This window comes from Haemaphysalis longicornis, unplaced genomic scaffold, assembly GCF_048455015.1.
Source record: "Haemaphysalis longicornis isolate Haplotype H1 unplaced genomic scaffold, Haemaphysalis longicornis Haplotype H1 scaffold_12, whole genome shotgun sequence".
Taxonomy (NCBI): domain Eukaryota; kingdom Metazoa; phylum Arthropoda; class Arachnida; order Ixodida; family Ixodidae; genus Haemaphysalis; species Haemaphysalis longicornis.
In genome coordinates, this window is record NW_027526225.1 from 55,326,013 (window position 1) to 55,340,472 (window position 14,460).

A 14,460-nucleotide genomic window follows, 5' to 3' on the forward strand; every position below is an offset into this window, starting at 1 on the left:
GGATGACCCAACCTTAACACGAAATGTCCTCGTGGACATGTAGCTAGAAATGGTATTTAACATGTTACCTGACACACCAAAGGACTTCAGGTCGCTAAGGATGCCGTATCGCCAGGCTGTGTCGTAAGCCTTTTCAAGATCAAAGAATACCGTAAGGCAGAACTGCTTATGAGCAAATGCATCTTTTATGAAGGATTCCAACGCAACAAGATGATCGTTGGTGGATCGCCCCACCCTAAAGCCTGCCTGGCAGCTCTCGAGAAGACCGTTGTACTCAAGGAAGTACACGAGCCTGCGATTTATCATCTTCTCGAGCAGCTTGCACAGGCAGCTTGTCAGGGCGATGGGACGATAACTGGCGGGAAAGGAAGGGTCCTTCCCTTCCTTCAGGAACGCCACTACTATGGCCTCCCTCCAAGAGTGTGGAATCTGCCCCGAAAGCCACATTTTATTGTATAGGTGTAGGAGTGTTTCAAGAGTGTCTGGGTGTAGGTGTTGTATCATGGTGTATGTAATCTTATCTGCCCCTGGAGCTGAAGGTTTACATGTGCTCAGGGCAACCCTCAACTCATAGAGTGTAAATTCAGAATTGTAACCAGATTTTGACCTGTTAGTGTCATGTAGGGACTTCTTTTCACAAGTATTTTTATGTTTTAGGAAAGTGTTTGTGTAGTGTGCAGAGCTGGAAACATGTTGGAAGTGTTGTGCAAGTGTGTTAGCCTGGTCTTCTAGTGTGTCCCCTCTTGTACTGACCAGGGGCAGGCTGTGTGTCTGTCCTCCTTTAAGGTTACGTATTCGTGTCCAGACTTTGTGAGTGTCGGTGTATGAGTTGATGGAAGTGAGGAAGGTGCGCCAACTCTCCCTTTTCGCCTCACGACGCACACGCTTCCCAAGAGCCTTTGCCCGTTTAAAGGAAATGAGATTATCTGGCGTGGGGTACCGGCGAAGGACACCCCACGCCTTGTTCTGGGCCTCTCGCGCCCGCCTGCAGTCCTCGTTCCACCAGGGCCTCCTTGGGTTGCGGGACGCACTGGAGGCCTGGGGCATGGACTTTTCGGCGGCGTCGACTATGTGCGCCGTGACGAGTTGGGCTGCTTCCTCAACGTGTAGGTGTTTTATGGTTGTGTGGTGTAGTTTAGATGTTTCTGTGAATGTACTCCAGTTTGCTTTTGATTCATTAAACCTGTTATGGGAAGATGGACTGCATGGGCCTTTACCTATGTATGTTAGGGATGTGGGGAAGTGGTCACTACCATATGGGTCCGTGCCCACGCCCCACTCAAGACATGGAAAGAGAATTGCAGAACCAATAGCCAAGTCAAGATGTGAGTATGTATTGTGTCCTAAGTTATGGTATGTGGGCTGTTTTTTGTTGAAAAGGCATGCTCCTGAAGATGTAAGGAATTTCTCTATCAGGCGACCTCGGGCATCCGTTCTAGAGGAGCCCCAAAGAGAGTTGTGCGCATTAAGGTCGCCTGTTAGGATGTATGGTTCGGGCAGCTGGTCGACCAGCGCCTCGAAATCAGAGCTCGAAAGTGCATGATCAGGAGGAATGTAAATGGAGCACACCGTTACCAACCTATTAAATATTATTGTTCGAATTGCTACAGCCTCGAGGACAGTGTTCAGAGTGACAGGGTGGCAGGCTAAGGATTTCCGGGCGACAATTGCCACACCTCCTGAAGAGTGTGTGCAGCCAACCCTGTCCTTTCTGAATACCATGTACCTATTTAAGAAATTTGTCTGTTTGGAATTGAGGTGAGTCTCTTGGAGACACATGAGACTTGGCTGATTGGCATGCAGGATATCATACACATCATCAAGATTTTTAAGGAGGCCTCTGCAGTTCCATTGAATGATGTTTTCTGTTCCCATTATTTAGGTTTAAGAATGAATGGAGTGTGTGTACGTGTTCATGTGTCGTCTTTCGGGGCTGTTACTCTGGGGTTAGGCTTTTTAGGCCTGTCTGTAGGCTTGGAAGTCGGTGGCCGCTCCTTGCGCTGCGTTGTAGGCAGGAACGGCCCGACATCCATATCGTCGTCGGATGTCCGAGGGGTGCCCGACGGACCGGGCCCCCCGGACTTGCCCCCCCCTCGGGAGCCCTTCGTTTGAGCCGCCACCGCCGAGGGCGTCCGGGGCACCAGAGGTGTCACCGGCGGTGCGGTGGCGGTGGGAACCGGTGCGGGGCCCGTGGTGTCCATCACCTCTGTACCCTCCAACGCACTGGAGGGCGGGGAGGCAGAGGCGGGAGCGGCACCGGTCCCTACAGAAGAGGTTGTCACCACAACCGCTGCTGCCTCAGCAAGCGGGGTGGGAACGGATTGGGCTGCCAGAGGCAACCCAGGGGGGGGCGGAGGAGGGACCAGGTCAGACTCGCTGAACTGGGTCCCTGTGGACACCAGACGCCGCTCCGCCCCCCGGCGAGCCGCGTCGGCGTACCTCCCCAGGGGAAAGAGGCGAACCTCTTTCGCGCCTCTGGGAAGGTGATGTTCTCAGTTACCTTCACATTAATAATCGCCTTCTCCTGCTTAAACTTCTCGCACGTTCGAGAGTAGGCGGCATGGGGTCCCTGGCAGTTGGCGCAGGTGAGGGTTGATGATGGACAATTATCAGATGGATGATCATGCTGAGCGCACTTTGCGCAGGTCAGACGACCACGGCAGGAGTTGGTTCCGTGCCCGAACCGCTGGCACTTAAAGCAGCGGCGCGGGTTTGGAATGTAAGGACGAATGGAGCATCGGATGAACCCTGCGTTGATATGGTCAGGAAGTGAGGAGCAGTTGAAGGTCAAGATGATATGTTTCGTGGGGATTACCTTATCATCTCTACGCATCGTGATGCGGCGCACGGCTGTGACACCCTGATCCTTTAGACCTTCAAGAATATCGGCATCTGTCTCGTTAAGAAGATCTGCCTCAGAGATCACACCCTGCGAGCTATTCAGGCTGCGGTGGGGTGTGACCCTGATGTCCAAATCGACCATTTTCGTCTGACCAAGAAGTGTGGTTGCCTGCTGTTGGTTTTTTACTTCAACAAGGACTTCACCTGTGCGTTGTTTTTTGGCGTTATAGGTTTTCCCAATGATTCCATCAAGGTATTTTGTAATCAAAAATACTGATTGTGAAGCAAGAGGGCGGGCTGTGTCAAGGGATTCGATAACAAGGAAACGAGAGTATTTGTCTGGCTTTGGGAAGCTCATGCTTGGAAGTTGAGGGAAAGATACTTCGGTGCGGCCCCTTTTCAGGGACCGATCACGTTTGGGGGAGGGTTTTGAATTTTCCATACAGCATAGAAAAAAGCAGGGGACGGGGGTACTTTCTTCTCAAACCTTACCCTGATAGCCTGAGAGGTCCCGGAGCTCCCTGCCTGGTAAACAGACAGGGAGCCCATCCGCCGGAGCTTGACCTGGGCTCCGACGGCCACCGTTTGAGGCTTCTACCCTTCACCTTTAAACACATCACCACGGTAGGTTACAGTTTATGTTGGGGGCTCGGGGTCCGCGGTGTCGCCAACACCGTCACCATGAATACTCAAGGTGCCCCGTGCGGGGGCGTCCTACAACATGGCCGCAGGTGCTTACAAAACTAGGGGATTCACGAACTGCGTCAAATTTCTTCCCGGAATGCAAACGCCACTACCATCCTTGGTGTGGGAAACCAGATGTTCAAAATGCCGTCCAATCCACAAGAAAATTCTATATCATAAAACGTAACAACACTGACCAACGTTGAGCAAACAAAAATCAAAACGTATTTTACAACTATGCAGCTACAACAAGAAGGTTTCACGCCATGCAATAAAAAAATGTGGTCAACACGCACTTTTTTACTAAGGAAGACGCGTTGCACTTCGTGTATTTTTAGCTCCTGGCAAACATATAAAACGCAGGCATATAAAACAATTGAAATGCAGCTCTAACTCCTACTGTCCTCAGCGAATGTGTGACAGTCCGAACAGCGACCACCGAAGGGTAAATACTGCCAAACAAGCCGCATAAGCGACTCCAGACAGCCGCTGGGTGAGAGCAAAACGTCGTTCCACATGTCAGAACGGCCTCTGGCGAAGAAACGAGGCAAGAAACTACTCCCGTGAGTTTTGGAATGCAGTCCTGTTAAGGGTGAAGAGGTCACCGAAGCAAAAATAAAAACCGCTACAGTGTGTTGCTATAGGAGTGTTGAAACTGTCTTCCTCGAAAATAGTGAAGATCATGGGAACCTTTGCGGGGAGAAAAATTCTGTTCTTGTTGGAGCAGCTGTCAAAGGGTTTGTTTCCGAGATGCTTGGAGCGTTCTTGCGACGCGGCGTGTTTTCTGGATACGGTAACGGAGCCAGACAGCGGTCGTATGTGCACCCACCCCCCTTCTCAGGTTCTATTTTTATTTTTTACGAAACGAGGCACAGAAATTGTACGCGCGGTGCGAAAAAAACTGACGCCAATGCTTCTGACGTATCTCTGCCATGAGAGAATAATAGCATTGTGTATAGCTCCAAGACAGTTTTTTTTTTCCTGGAGTGACTTCCAGCCTCTGATACATATCCGAATGCGAACCGCCACCCTCCAGATTTCGAAAAGTTTAGTGCCAAATTAAAATTATTTCCGCCACTTTGTTTACAAATTGCTAGTGGTTTCCCCACTATTAAAGACGTGACTTGAAAGAGTAAATGAACACAAATACTTAGGTGTAACAATTACTTCACAACTTAGATGGGATGCACACATTGACAAAATAATTTCAAATGCTCTGCGAAAGCTGTTTTATCTTCGCAGATGCCTTCCAATGGCTCCACAATCTACCAAGCTTTTAGCCTACACTACCTATGTGAGACCGGTTCTAGAATATGCCAGTACAATATGGTTTCCCCAAACAGTCACTAGCGTAAACAAACTTGAAAAAGTACAAAGGAAGGCAGCGCGATTCATTTGCAATAGATATAGGCGTACTGATTCCCCGACGAATATGTTATCAAGCTGTGGCCTTCCAACACTCGCGGCTAGAGCAAAACAGGCACGCCTGAAATTTCTTTTTCAGTTAATTCACAAGCATTACAAAATCGACAAATCCAGGTACATTTTCCTACCAGAATCCCGCACAACCCGGCATACACACTTCCATACTCTAAAAGAATATTCTTTCCAGAACGACACCTTCAAGAACTCTTTTTTTCCCCTAGCTATACGAGAATGGAATAGTTTAGACTCCTCCGTTGCTAACACAAATTCGCTAAAGGACTTTGCCTCAAAAATAGAAAATGCAACATCTTAGCCCACCGTGCCTTCATTGGTAGATGCATTACAGCCTCCCATTGAACTGTTTGAGTGGCCTAGGACTCTACATGTGTGCAGTTATTTGTAGTGTTTTATCCCTTTTCATGTAACATCCTTTTCTGCTAGCGTTACTGAGGTTTGAAATGTGTTTTTATGTATTTCCGGCTACAAATGTGTGTTTTGAAATAATTAGTTTTTTTGTGTTTATCGTTTGTTCTGTAAATATTTTTATGTATAACTATACTGAAACATATTTCGTATTCTGCTGTGTATACTTTAAAGACCATCCGCGTTTAAGATTGCAGTTCTTCTTTCTTTTTCTTACCGCATGTTTCTGCTGTTTGTGTAGACTACGTGTATGTAAAATCTGCAAGCCCAGCTGCTATAGTCTCGGGAAGAGACTGGCAGTATTGTAAATAAATAAAAAAAAATAAATAAAAGGCTGGCTTTCATATGAGCTAAAGAACACATACTCGACAAAAATCGGTTGTCTGTGCCATTAACGTCACACTTCTAGGTCTAGCGTAATCAAAAGGTACCTGGAGCTCGACGTATCATGAGAATAGCGTTGCTTGGTATGTTGTGCGGCTCAACATGACGGTAAGATAACGTTAAGTCAAAACACAGTACGTCGCACCAAACATCCCGTTTCGAGGTTTAACTTCGTGAACCGGTAGGTGTTGGGAGAAGAACTCATTGTAATTTTTGTCCGTCATCCCACGGGTACCGGTTGATGACGTAGTACTAGAAAGCAGATGTTAGGTTTACGCTCCAGCACATATACAAGACAAGTGCTGTGGTTAGACTAGCAGAGTGATACATAGCCATAAACAAAGTAAACGTACTCATAGTGGGTATTGGCCAACGCTTTGTATGCAATAATGCATGCTGCAGCAGCAAGCGTTGCGACAAACGTTGCTGGCGCATGCGGACAAGAAGTGAATGGAGCAATATATCAATTTGAATTGCATATAGCACGAGCACAACGATGGTCGACTTCAACAAATCTACGCCCGTGCACGAGTGCTGTATGTGCACTCTCAAGCCTAGAAAAGGGTTGCGTTCACACACACGCGCGCGACACCACGCCGGCAATGTGGAATTGGGCAACCTTATACAGGCAGGAATGTACGCTATTTCGCACTATTTTCCCTAAAAAGCACCGGTAATTTTTCTTGGGCGTTGGTGCCTGCCCGCCTGCCGCGTACCGTACACTCACTTAATTCTTCAATAATCAAATTTGCCGTTCTGGAGCTAGCAGACGTAAACTTTGATTGATTGTAGGGTTTAACGCGCCGACGCAACGCAGACGATGAGGCGCGCCGTAGTGGAGGGCTCCGGATTAATTTTGACCACCTGGGGATCTTTAACGTGCGCCGAAATCTTGTACACACGGGCGTTTTGGCTTTTCGCACCAGAAAAGCGGCCGCCGTGACCGGGAATCGAACCCGCGACTTCAGACGTAAACTTTGCTGTTATAATTACTTCCTCCGCTTGAAACATACAACGGCAGCCAAGGACGCAGCACACAGAGACGTTGTAATTCAATTCAAGGGAACAAAAATGGTGTTGGGGGCGGGGCAAGAAGAACGCAATTCCACAAACAGCCCCTGTAGAGGGTGCTCTGCCTCACACAGGGTCTCTATGTGGGGAAGCAAACACAAGCGACGAAGGCAGCCTACGTTTTCCATAAAAGAAAGGCTACCGTGTTTTTAGAGACGATAGTCGTTCTTCGGCTACTAAAACGCAGACAATTTGGTCTGTCTGTCTGCCTGTCTGTCTGTGACTCGATTCAGCCACCCGGGCAAAGCGAAATAAAATATCTGCGTAATAGCGTTATATACTCACAGCCAAATCTAAACGTCTAAGTCCGGGGTCAGTGTTCATACTTGTCAACATTGTTCAACAAGAAGACGACATTACGCAAATATAAGGCAGAAAATCAATACATAAGTGATAGTTGCAGTGTTCCGTTATTTAAAAAATCGTGGATGCTTGGATTTTTTATAGCAAATGAAATACTACATCAACGGCAGAAAACCGTCGCCTGCTGTTGACAGCGCTACCTCCTGGCGGCATTTAAGAAATCAAACGGCAATAGCAACGAAAGGTTCCACTAGATGGGATCCACGTTCCGCTTGTAACTCCCTTACAGTACGGCATCGTGGTTCTATAAATGTTGTAATAGGGTGCCTCAATTCATGCGCGTTTCGGGCGTCCGGCAGCGCTGGCATTGAGGCACCCGACTTAGAGCAGCAGAACGCGGTAAATTTAAATTGATTTGAGCAAACCCCTAGCGTGTTATCTTGGGAGGAACGAGACGGTAAAGGAACAGCTTGAGAGGTAAGTGGGAAAGAGAAGGGAGGCCTTTACTTGGAAGGGGCGCCAGTCGACTATCGTCTTCCGGCGACATTTGCAACGAAAGAAGCAGATACGCGGCCATTTTTTTCCTCCCTTGTCTCACTCAAAACACCCAACAGCGAAAAAATAAATTTGAAGGCATAATTTCCCGCATTAACAGCGCGCAAAGCGGCTTGCAGTTCCCATTTTTATTTAGCCTGGAACAGCCTGACGACGTTTTGAAAGTGGCTTTGGGATATGACCCTAAGGGTCCTTTTTCGCTCGAGGAACAATATTTTTATTGCACTCGAAGTTTTCTCAACAACAACGGGAGTAGTACTGACGGAAAAAAAAAAAAAACTATGAAGTGCACCGCCTAGTGCTTCGGCGGCTAGTTGACTAGGTACCCTTGGGCACTTCACAGCTGCGATGAGTGTAGCACGAAAGTTTGTTTAGTCTTTCACTTCCACTGACTCGTTTTGCAAAGGAAGCATTTTTGCTTCGTACTTTTATGTGACTCACCTGAGCAATACGATAGCTAGGTGAAGTGCAGCTTTTTTAATGACTGTTCTCGTCTTCGCTTTACCCTTTTCCTTAGTCTGCTCTTTATCCAGCTTGCTACAGGGAAGAGGTGGCTGTCGAGCAGAACTACAGAGTTTCAACACGAAGTAGGCGAAGACGACGACGAAAACTTTAATCAATTCCCACGCGGCTACAGACGATGACACGGCCCCGAGCAACCGAACAATAAAAAAAAAGGCTTCTTGGTTCAGACCAGTAAAATAAGGGCAGAAACACAAGTGCAACTTAACTGTTTGTGGCATTGTGGCTAGTGCCTTACGTGTTAACTTTTATTTCTCCCTTTTAAGACGGTTGAATGGAAGCGCTTTTACATGAATTCATTAGCTTCGTGACACGCCGTTGGACAGTTTTCTCTTTTTGTAGTTTCGACACGCGTAGCTTTCTCTAAATTGTTGTTTTCGGCAAACTTTCAAGCTCTTATTGCTGGCAATTTGATTTTGGGACACTTTTGCAACTTATCAACAAATTCTTCTTTTCGCAGTGGTATTTGTTGCATTTATGTGTCTGCATTTTCACCAGTTCATTTATGAGTAAGTCTGTCGAAATTATACATGTGCATAGATTGCACGCTTACGATAAAACAATAAGTGATTTCATTATGTACACGAATTGCAAAGCCGCCTTATTTTCCAACATAAAACGGAGCAGGAGTGAACAGAACAAGCTTTTTTTTTGTCAGAAGCCTCTCCTCGAACAAACGCACGACGTCCCCACGTACTTCAAGTAGGCAAGAAAAACGTCCGCTGCGGTGACGGAGGGCTCCTGATTTATTGAAATCTCTGGGCGTTCCTTCAGGTGCATCCAAATTATGAACACGGCAATTCGCGGCGTACCCAACACCTCAACATCCTAGCCTACTCGGAGTTGACGTTCCCTGGCCCACGCTAAAACTACTGAAGAATTCATGGAGATCGCAAACACACTAAGAAAAAACAACAACAAACCGATGAGTAATACCCGGGGAAAAAATCCGTTTCCGGACGGATGGAAACTTTGCTCGGCCACTATAAACTTGTATTCGCAAGTTGATGTAGCCGTCGTAAGCGAAAAAAAAAATACCTAGGTTTTTCCTACATTCTCGTCACCGCCACTACCTTGGCTCTCAAGAATTTCCGAAACCAGTAGAAGAACGAAGTATTTTTTATCACAAAGAGAGCAATAAAAGTAAACGCACCAAGACGCGGATCGATTTACACGAAGGGAACAGACTATTCAACCAGATTGAAGCGGCAGGCATCAAAGGCTACGTCCTAACCTTCTGTTACAACCCCCCCCCCCCCCCCCCCTCAACCTGGCTTCGCCAAAGAGACGCACCCCCGATTAGGCCACCGCCTGGTGATGCCATTGCTCTTTGCAGCCAATAAACGTAGTCGTAACGGGGCTGTTAAGAGCGCACACGACCGAGAAGCGCTCGACGCCCAACAAAAAACCCGACGAACCGGCGTTGGTAACGACAAGGCCTTCGTCTAAACATGGCGTAACTCTACAAACACGCCGTATAATCAGCTCACGTCATACAAAGATGAAGGCTGGTGTGACAAGAAAGAAGCGAGGAAACGAAGGATCGACCAGAAGCAGCAACGTCACGAAGAGATGGAGCAAGTCGGCTCTATATATGAAGAGATCAACAAAATCGTTGCGAAAGCGAGAGGGGACGCATTGTGAGGCGCCGGCTAATTAAGTCACCGACAACTAAGGCGGCTAAGACCGCCGGCGCAGGCGACAGAGGCCGTAGAGAAAGACATTGCAGAGAGAGGGCGCGCTCGCACGCCCGCACAATTGGCGCCCAACGTGAGCCACTCTTTCACACGCTTTTGTTTCTTTTCCAGCTGTATTTTTTTTCCTCTCAGCGCATTAAGGCGGCCCACGGATACAACACGAGCACGCGCGCACGCGCCCGCACGCCTTCGCGACATGCCTCAGAAACGAAGGGCAAGGCAGCCTTTCATTAAGGCTTAATTTCTAATTCGCTGAACGCGGGCCAAATTAAAGAAACACACATACACGCGCACACTCACAAAGACGCATCGATTCCAAGCGTTCCGCGCATGCCTGGCCCGCTTTAATATGAATGCCGGAGGGAGGTTTACGAAAGGTCGCTCGGTCGGGGGAAAAAAAAGTGAAAGTGGAAAGACACAAAGCGACGAACTCCGGCTGGAATGAGAGGGAAACAAAAAAATTACGTTCCTTACGCCCCTTCCCCCTTTCTCACACAAAGCACACAAAAAAAAAGCGGGAGGACGCTCCGCGGGGATTCACTAATGAAGAAACTTAACTCCGAGAAGCGGCTTTGATCTCGAACCGTGTACGAGAATCGAGACAATGTGGTGTAATACCTGACCGAAAGAGAACCAATTGCTAGTCGTCACGTGCTTTAATTGAATCTTTCGGGACAGAAAAAAAAAACGAAAGAAAACCAGACAGCTAAGGGAGTGCAGCCGTAACCGGGAACGTTGTGAATACCTACACGGCTACAGCACAAAATTTTCGGAACGGCAAATTTTCTTTACGTCGCTCAAGTCTTCGGGGGTAAAACAAAGCAACGTTGAGATCACCATGGCGATGTGGCTTTCTCTCATCCTTTAGCTCCTTCCGATTTCCTCTTCTACGTCTCCCTTTCGCTCTTCTCCATCCTTATCGTTATTTGGCATTTAGTTCTGTTTTTTTTTTTTTTTTGATTGACGGCCACTTGACGGTTGACGCGAACTCTTGTCGGCGTCGACGAGTGTTCCAAGGTTTAAAATTATAAGTTTTCAAACATTAGCGCCAGTCATGAGAAAACGCATATACAATTCGCGTTACACGGATGGAGGCGGCAGAACGAAAGCGAGCACGCCGATATAATCGCCACCAGCCCGACGCCCGAAGTTCGCAGGAATAGTGCCTTTGACCCGTGAAACAAATACCAATCGCAGTTTATGTGTTTAACAGCTTCGCGTTTGTGTCCGTAAACTGAGATTGCCGACTTTACCACTTGGTCTTGCTCACCATTGAAGTGTTTTTGATACGGTCTTATGTAACTTGAAGAATGGCCGGCGTTTCGCGACGGTTCGAAGCAAGTACCGATTTCTCTCGACGCTATGCAACGCAGGTTTTAACGTTTGCGTAGACCTGCCGCTGTCTCTTCGTCGACTGGACAAACAGTAAAGACCCTCTAGCGTGGAACACTTGACGGCACGACGGCGTGACTTTGTGTAGTGATAAATACGGGTGGTCCGCGTTTGGAACTATTGGGAGGGTGAGATCAAATTATTATTATAATTCTTTATTCGGAAGGGGAGACTCAAGGTCTAGTCAGGGATGAGGAAGGCGGTAAAGAAGGTGAGAGCGTCTACATTTTCTTGTGTATTCCCGTGGTACAAGCGAAAGTACACAGGGACATAACAGCCTCTCTTGGGTGAGCCCAGCCCAGAGGAGGCGACGCCCACTCCTGGAGGGTATTGATGTACGGCGGAAGATGGGCTCTTCTCTCCGCCGCGAGCCCCGAGCACTCCCACAGCATAAGGCTCCACACTGGCGTAGAGTAGGGCAAACTGTTCTGCAGCTGACCACTTGTTCACCTCTACGCTCACTCGCTTTCTTCAAACAAGGAATGATGCGCACTCGGAGAGCCTAGTTCTTGCGAGCAGCGCGGTACTTCGAGTGCCGAACGAATTCGAATCGCGCGGTTCCCTTCATAATGTATATACGACACAGCATGGGTGACCAAGAGAGGTGTCTCATCTCCTACTCGGATTCTTGCAGTCCACAGAACTAAGTGAGGTGTGGTGACATTGCGTGTCTGTTATTTTAGGACTAAGTGATGTGTTATGACTGAGAGATTTGATATGGTATTGGGGACGATTAGGCGGAGCAATTGCCGGCAGCTATGCAAGGATAAGTCCGCCTTATTCAACAATACTTACTACTACTACTACTACAACATCACGTGTACCTCCTCCATTACTGTGCAGATGAACCCACGGCATTTACGTTCCTGCAGCAAGATTCGCATCCAACACATTCTCTGATGCGAAAATTTGCGTTTCCTGGTTAGAAGGCCCTCAAGTTTCAGCGGTTAAAATTGTGCGCCAACCTGCTTTAGGCGAACAATACAAACATCATATCCACTTAAAACTCAAGACGTCACAATACGTTCATACGGCATCATAAAAATACAAAATAGAAAAAAAAAAAGCGACGGCCAACGGAGTAATTCTTCGTTCCCGACAAAGTTCGATTTGTGGTTCTTTTAAACAAAGTTGAATGCTCCAAGAATGCAAACACCGCTTCGGTCGAGCAAGCTCTAACTTCCTGATTGGCCAATTCGAAACTTTTTAGCGAACGAAAAATCAAAATTCCGGCTCTTGTTACACGTGAATGGGGTAAAAAAAGGCACCAGGCGAACCAAAGAAGAAAAATACGAAAGGGGGCACGCGGCTTAGGAGGGCGGGAAAAAGGAGATTCGACAATTACCGATCCCTTGCGCTTAATTGCTCTCCCGAGGAAAACTCGAAGTGAGTTCCTAAACGTAAACTCTCCCGCGCACGCTCCCCCTCCCAATCCTCACTTTCTACTTTCTCGGATTCTCCGATTCCGTACTCGAGTTTTTCCCCAGGGAGAGCTCTTCCGTTCCGATAGAGATAAAGGAAAGACAGAAAGACATCCACTGAAAGCAGTGCCCAGTGAGCTCCCGCCGCCATTCGTGCTTCCCTTTTTCTTTTTTCGGTTAGTCCGACGGAAGCGCGTTGAGAGCACTTGTTTCAGCGAAGGCCCATAGTGTGCGCTCCAAGGTCAAAAGGTTAAACGAACGAATGACTCAGCGTAAGCCAGAGAGAGAGACAGTCAGCGAACGGAAGTCACCAAAAAATCCCGGGCCATCTCCACTAAGGCGAAACCTGGCGGGGGGGGGGGGGGGGGGGGGGGGGGGAAGCATGCACTGTATAAGTCTATTCTTGGCGCCTAGGCGTTTTTGACAACGGATACGAAACCGTTGGGTGGTACAGGTATACCGCTTTGCAGTAGAAGTCTCTTGTATTTGAAGCCCGAAGCTCTCTAGCGCGAGGCGTAAACGAGTGTCCCGGTGTTTTAGTACCGCCACTACAAGAGATAACGATACGACGACGATTACGACGGCGATTACAACGACGACGACGACAGGAGACGCTAGGAGCCCCAGCCCCTAACGCCCCTAAAATGTTCCCCGCAACCAAGGACACGTGAACCATAGACCTTTTGAGCCTCTTCGTACTGGAAGCAGACATTTTGTTACTGGTCTGGGCCAGCTACGATTAAATTGGCGCAGTAGACCAGATGACCTAACAGCGCATGCGCAGGGCTATTCAGAGAATGCCTATATTTTGTCAAGGCCTAAAGAATGTGACCCCCCCTTTCGCCCCCCCCCCCTTTTCCAGATCAATTCTTTGGTAAGTTCTTTGTTCATATCTCACGTTGTTGTTACCAGAAATTTCTTTTTGAGTTCACCCCTCATGTAATGTCTGCTGTCCAGGCCTTTTAGGAGTAAAAAGAAAGAAAGAAAGAAAGAAAGAAAGAAAGAAAGAAAGAAAGAAAGAAAGAAAGAAAGAAAGAAAAAGAGACAGACAGACAGACAGACAAATAAATAAATAAATAAATAAATAAATAAATAAATAAATAAATAAATAAATAAATAAATAAATAAATAAATAAATAAATAAATAAATAAATAAATAAATAAATAAATAAAACGATCCGTACGGGCCAAGTGGCTAGTCTGTCGTCGTGAAAGCAGCTAGTAGTTCGTGCCTTTTCACCGTCTCGTTGGCTACAAATTTACCGATGCCTATCCACTAGACAATAAGCCCACTTGGAGCATGCACTAAAGTGGGGCGTTGCGGTTGTAAGCGTACAAAACTGTCGCCGTTAGCCGCCAGAGCGCCTACGGCGCTGGAACTTCAGGTATTTTGACTTCATTCTCTACTGACAGCAGCGCCACCGTATCTATCGGCCGCTGCGCTGCGAAGTAGCTCTGCAGCGCCACGGCAGCGCGTTACTGACAGCGAATAACGAGTTGGCCTTACCCGCGGACGTTGATGAGCGAGCAAGGTCGTAAAGATGCCTGAAAAGTGCGGCCGGAAATGCGACGAGCGCCAGTGCGCCATGCTAAACCGTCGTGTAAAAGAACTTACCGACGATCTCACATGCTGAGACACTGCTGAAGTAGACGGCTTGTGAAGGTTGATGGTGTTATTACAAAAATCGAAATACACGCCCGGGCTCGACAGGGGATGAGGAAGCTCACTCCTTTAGAGAAGA